General features: G+C 39.9%; 1 pseudogene; it reads right to left on the reverse strand.

Annotated features, from left to right (window-relative positions):
- Positions 1-3440: 3440 nt before the first annotated feature.
- LOC121696958 overlaps positions 3441-7087 on the reverse strand; it is a 4605-nt pseudogene continuing 958 nt past the window's right edge.

Consider the following 7087-nt stretch of genomic DNA (forward strand, 5'->3'; position numbering starts at 1 on the left):
TGACTGGAATTCGTACAGAAGATTGTGTGATGATAAGTAGTTATCTATTTGCTCATGAACAACCCTTTCAATAACTTTGGACAGACAACATAAAATGGATACGGGACGATAGTTTCCATGACCTACTTTGCTTCCCTTTTTATATAAAGGAATTACTCTCGCCCTTTGGAACTGATCAACATCTTGGACAATGAGTGTCATCCACTCAACAGCACTATTGTAAAGCAGAAGATCAGCTGGAGACTTCGCTCACTGCCTTGCACAACAGACAGACTGAGGAAGTCATTTGTCCCCAGGGCCATTGAACTGTTCAATGCTTCCCTTAAGGGAAGAGGAGAGATAGACTTCTCTGCATAGTCTGTCTGCCTCTTCACCCCCCCCCCCCCCCCATGTTTGGATACTGTCTGTCCACTAGTCACTTTTACCACTGTCTTTCTGCCTCACTGTTTGCGTGCTATATTAGCACATATGCATAACCCCTCCCTCCATGCCACAGCCGAACTTAAAATAGTTATATAGATATATATAGACATATATCACACAGCACCTTACCTTACCTTACCTTACTATGCACAAAGAATCACAAGCTCAGTCCTTGCCTCAGTCACATGCCTCTTGATTGATTAATCACCACTATGTGGATACTGTTTTTTAGAATTGATTTAGATTAAGTGTTAGTTAGTATAATTTGTATTTTAGTATATTTAGTATATTCTTTATCTTCTACTGTCCTTATTGCTAAGTTGTGTAGTAGTGTTTTAATATTATATACTTTAATTACTTTTTCTGCTGTTAGTGAATGTGTGCGTGTTGTCTGTATGCTACTGAGACCTTGAATTTCCCCTGGGGATCAATAAAGTATCTATCTATCTACTAGCAGCTCTTTTCCATTTCAGTTTCGGAGTGGGGGTAGTGTTCCTACCCGAACACAGAAAGTTGCTAGGTCGGTAATCACCTATAGAGGGCTGCTCAGACAATGGCAGAAGAGCCGCTCATCATATTATGAGGTTAGGTGCCATCAAAATGATTTTGGAAAAACTCCATCAAACAAAGCACAGGCAAACACAGGCAACACAGGCAAACACAGGGTGCCTTGAAGAGTTAGCTGCAGTTCATTATCTGACCACAGTTTTACATGTGACAATAGGGGGGCGCTGTGGAGCTCCTGACAGTAGAGATCACCAGGCCCATGACATGAGTGAGTAGCCGGGGTCACCATGGAGCACTGTCTGAGGCAGTGATATACTGACACATATATGATGCAATTAAATAACTATGTTTTGTTGGAATAGCCAGCAGCCTCTAAATGGCACCAGGCGCTAATTCACCATGAACTCTGGGCCTGGGTTGTACATTAGTGGAGGACACTCCACTATAATCTATAATTATCACAAACTGCCAGAATCTTACAGAAAAAGGATCTTACAAGTAGTTCATCTTGGCCTAATCCACATGTGGTGATTGTAGTCCCGGATCTGTATATGGGTAAGGAACAAAGTGCTTGGACTGAGCCATACAGTATTCCATCCAATCAACATGTTGCATAGTAGGGTGTAGGCCTAAGAGCCACTAAACTGCCAGACTCAAGGATTACACAGTAACCTATAGCCTATTTGACTTTGAATGTTAGTGTTTAGGATCTATCTGAAGATGCTCACTCTAGACAAGCCTTCCTTATGTACGCTTTTAGAAATGATCCCAGACATAATCAAGTATAGAAAGGCTCTGAAAAAGAGTAAGTGTGTAAACTGCAGTATCATTGAGCAAAACAGTTTATTTATCATCTATTCAGGGTTGCATCACAGGTCCAGAAGCATTTCAAATGTCTAGGTTTTTGATAACAATAGCACATTTTGGCCTGTAGGGGGATCATACAACCATCTAAGGAATGTGTTCAGGCTGAGCCCTATAGAGAGATAGATATATCTCAATACGGCTCTGCCCCTGGTCTAGATACACACAAAAACACATATGTCGTCCCATCAAATGTTAGCATGGAGATGGGAGGCTGTGAGCATTAAATATTCTCTTGCTCACTACAGCTTGTTACACCAATAGGGAGACAACGTTACCTCTTCACTGCTAATAATCTTGATATATGTACACGTGGATGTTTCAGTTGCCAAACTCATGAGTAAATTGGTTCTATGATTCACAGTCCAACAACAGTGCAATGGTAGGAATTTGTTACAAAATTATTAATATAGAAGATTTGCTTATAATGCATTGGTGCTAAATGTTAAGGAAAATGTCAGCAACGCAGAAATATTTTAAATTTGTTTTAAATGGGGCACTAACTATTTAGCTAAAGTTTAATGCAAATATAAATGCTATTTGCATAGAAAAGCACAAAAGTACATTGATGAAAAGTCAGCAAACATATCAGGAAATACAAAACCCTGTAGTCAGGAGGCAAATCCAGCTGAACCACTGAAACAATTAGTTATTTAGGTTTTGCATTTTTGGTATCCTTAAGACATCTGGTCAACATTTCTGGATGATAACATTAAATTTAGGTGGTGGCAATTTTTTTTTACTGGCATATTTCCAAAATGGCTGCCAAAATTATATAAAATATGAATAGCATATCTCTGCACCTAATGGGTCAATTTTGATGGTTTTCAAATCAAAGGTTTTCTAGGAGTACATTTTCTAAAGTGAATGAAAAGGTTGTAATGATCAGGTGATGGTAATTTCTGGCCCAACATGCAACAATAAAAATCATTATCTCCAATGGTTTGTTATTCACTTGCTAAATAAAATTGAGAATTTGGTTGTAGTATTGGTCAAAGTAATTTTACCATCTTGAACTATTCTATACTATGGCTGCATTATTTGGGGAAAATATCTAATTGCAATTATTTTGAGAATCTGGATTGCGATTAGAGATTTTTGATTTTTGAATGTCAATGAATTGATTGACTTCCAAATTCCAAATGTCTCTTCAAGTTGTGCAACTTCTGATTGGTAAGCATGCCTAGTGCATGTCAGTGCCATCTGTGACTCTGCCATCAATCATTATACACGATGTGATTGGCCCTATTGAAGTTTAATTTTTCCAGCTCGCAAGCCAACGGAGACTAGCCCTCTGCAGGCTGCTGTTAGGGTGTGTCTAGATTTCTAGGCTAGTAGCATAAACTACTGTAACTAAACGTAATTAAAAAAAACTTAATGTAATTAAAACTAAATACTATCATCATGCAATGGCATGTCCTGCAATACCTGAGTTGGCCTGAGTGAAAGTACAGCCGTGTAACTGAGCACAGCTGTCCCAGTGCAGTTTGTGCCTGTAGGTGTAACCCAGGAAACAGATGATATGATATTGGAATAATTCCCCATATGATGTTGAACTATAACTGTGTAAATGGGTTAATTAAAGTTAGTTTATGACTAATAGTAGGATTCCCGATATTTATAAAGAACAAGACTACAATTGCAAGTCTCTTATCATCAAACTCCTTTATTAGTACTTTTTTGAAACACATGAAAGGTTCAACGCTACACATATTTGAGATGATCAAGAAAGACAGTCACAGAGGAGACTCTAGGAGCAGTCTGATTTCTTCAGGATCTCAGTGACGGTCTGGGAGCCCTGCTTTGCCTCGCAGGTCACTGCGTGCCCCTGGTTCCATTCCTGGAGAGGGAGGGTCAGGGTGCTGCTCCAGCTGTACAGGCCGTCCTTCTGTGGGCCAAAGACACTGGTGTCCCCGCTCCTGCTGCTCCCCGCTACCTTCCAGCTCAGCGCCCAGTCGGACGGGAAGCCTCCGTTAGCCAGGCACATCACCGTGGCTGAAGTCCCGCTGGTGTGCAGGGGGGGCAGGACTGTGAGTTTGGGACGGGTGTCACCTGAGAAATGAACCAAAGAGGTAGAGAGAGGAATAAAGAGGTCGTCTGTTGAGAAACATCAATACCTCTCTACACATGATATTACAGATGCTATATGACAGTAGGCCCACATGCTGTTACAGACACACTGGATCTTGTTCAGAAGATCATATTTTTTAATCAGTATGGATTAACCAAGCATGAGCAGGTTGATGTAATTAGCAACTGGTAACATCAGCACATTGGATCAAAAGATACGTCGAAGAAGACTGAGACTTATAGCAATAAGAACAGAATATTGTGTAGAAATGTCCCAGTCCAAATAAAAGCATCAGAAGTTTTAAGTTAATTTGGGTCTGACATCATCCATTTTCTGACTCACAGCAGGAGACAAAAATATAGTGAAATATTAATAGAAAAACTAACACCAGTACTGTTGCAGCTACTAGAGTTGCCAGATGTCATATCACAAAGCTAAGAACAATGAGACTTGAAACAATCTCAGTCCAAATAAAAGCATCAGAAGTTTTAGAATTTTAGGTTTGACTCACAGTTGGATAAAAAAATTATGAAAATATTAATAACAAAACGAATAATGTTGTAGAACTAACACCAATAATGTTGCAGGTTAGGAGATGTCACATCACAAAGTCTAACATCACATATTTTCTGAAAACACATGCATATGATAGGTAATCTAACATACAAATCCGACAACATTACAGTTAAATAAACCAGTTTGAGTTGCAAAACACAGTTATGGCCAAAGCACAAGTTCTGCACTGTTACAGAAACAGCATATCAATTTACCCAGAGGAAATGAAATTCATAATAAGATCTGTTCTTTGTCTAGCCTTTCTCTCCTAGAAATAAATAGTTTTTTTTCTTTTCTTGTATGTCTCACTTTCCACTCCCACGACATTGTGTTCCAATAGTCTCCCAAGTTCTAGCGCAAGTGTAATTCACGTTCTATAATCTATTGTTCTACTCCTAATTTCTCCTAAATACAGTTGAAGAGAAACAAGACAGAATTCATAATCTCCCAAAAAGAGCCAAGAGCCAATATATCTGTGAGACAAGGAAAAGACGGCAACATTCTCTTCTGGGTGAACACGTCGTACTATGGATAAGCGGCTTAGACCTACAATGGTGTACAGAATAGAATTTAGTAGAACAGAATAGAATATAATAGAGTAGAATAGAGTAGAATAGAATAGAACTACAAAATACTCCAAATGTATGACCATTTACTTACTTCCAACGTCAAGTCTAGTGCCGCCTCCAAACGTGTACTACAGTGATACAAACACTATCAGTGGCCGTACAAAAACCCTCCTCTGAGGCGCACAAGCAACATGCCTTCAATTTCTGATATCCCAACAAAATTCATCCAGCAAAGATTTGCCAATCACTTCACCAGGGGCTAAGATTCCCCACCAATCACCAGTACACACAATGAACTCAGTTTTTCACATTATGACCAAACTCAGAGGCAGGTTTATGACTAATCTATTCTTAAATAAAGCGCATCATTGCAGAATATATACAAATGACACGTATGAAGTTTTTTTTTACCAAAATACTAAGATGTAGACAAAGATTTTATGTTAAAGATGAAAGCAGGACTTACTTCCAACATCAAGTCTTGTGCCTCCACCAAAAGTGATACAGGGATACAGACTCATAGAGGCGCTGTACAAAAACCTCTTCACGGCTCAGCGACTGTGACTGGCAGTGCAATATACCGTTACAGTGAGGGCAACATGTGTTAGCAGATCAAAAACTCAGTCATGGCTAATTTTATGTTTTATTCAATAACATTTTCCTTGATAAAATAAAGAAAAAAAGTCCAAGTTCAAAAATGTACAGTAGGCCCATTTAAAGTCCTTAGACCTTCCATTTGCTGACCAGTATTTTTATGTTTGCACAGACTGCACCCTAAAAAGGTATCAAGTAAGAAGACATTTCCCATGTGGCAATAATCTGTAGGCCTGAAGATAGTATTCCTCATGGTAGAATCAGATACTCAAATGAAACTGCCTGTAGGTTTCAGTGACCAGTCTTGTCCAGGGGCACTTGTGGTATGATGAACGCGATAAGGGAAGATTTACTTCAACAGAAAGTTGAATACCACATGATAATGATGATTTCAGCAGAGCAGAAACTGGTGCTATTCCAGGTAAATAGAGCTCAACATATTTATTAACATATTTATTCACTTTCCAAGGGTGGGGAACTGAAGGCACCAGTCTGACAGAGGGGATATTTGCATAACCAACCTGAACATTGTGCTGCTGAGAGCTTTATATCTCAGAGAGGACTGGATCACCGTCATTTGGGAGAACACAAATCTGACAACATGACTTTTCTCATCAGATTCCTCTGGACACTCCTGTTCTGTATTCCAGGTAAAACCACAAAGTCATGTTTTGTGGGGTTTATTTGCTAACAGAATTTGATTATTTTGAAATATCACATAAAAATATTTATTTACTAATCAAATGCCACTGAAATGTTTGAAATGTTTCAGAGTGCAGGGGCCAGATCAGTGTGACTCAGACTCCTGCAGTGAAAGCTGTTCCTGTGGGACAAACCATCAAACTGAACTGCAGAAGCAGCAGCCCCAGCAACTATTTCTCCTGGTATCTCCAGAAAACTGGAGAAGCTCCTAAACTTTTTATATATGGCATTAGCTATCGTTTTGGCTCAACTCCAAGTAGGTTTGTTGGTGAAGGATCCAGTTCTGGCAGTGACTTCAGTCTGACCATCAGTAATGTCCAGGCTGAGGATGCAGGAGTTTACTACTGTCAGAGTTACCATAGTGGTGGTGTGTTCACACAGTGCTAAAGCGCCGTACAAAAAGCTCCCTCTGTCAGGCTCCACATGACTGCACTGCTGCAGCTGCAGGAGGTGCTGAAGCATCACAGGAGCACAAGCGTCTGCTGCACGTCTGCACATGTTTGGACTAAACATTAGCAAGTAAACATTTCATGTCAACTAAAAGTATGATCACATATTCACCTTTACATATTGGCATGAGATCAGCACAGGGTTCTGTTGCTCTCCTGTGTGAGTGTAGCACACACACTCCCTTCACCTGCAGCTGAGTATGGACCCATAGGGAGAGTGTGTCATGGATATCTGAGTTGGTATTGGGCATCTGAGTGTGTAATGGACATCTGAGTGTGTAATGGGCATCTGAGTGTGTATTGGGCATCTGAGTGTTTAATGGGCATCTGAGTGTTTAATGGGCATCTGAGTG

Source organism: Alosa sapidissima, chromosome 22 (assembly GCF_018492685.1).
Source record: "Alosa sapidissima isolate fAloSap1 chromosome 22, fAloSap1.pri, whole genome shotgun sequence".
NCBI lineage: Eukaryota > Metazoa > Chordata > Actinopteri > Clupeiformes > Clupeidae > Alosa > Alosa sapidissima.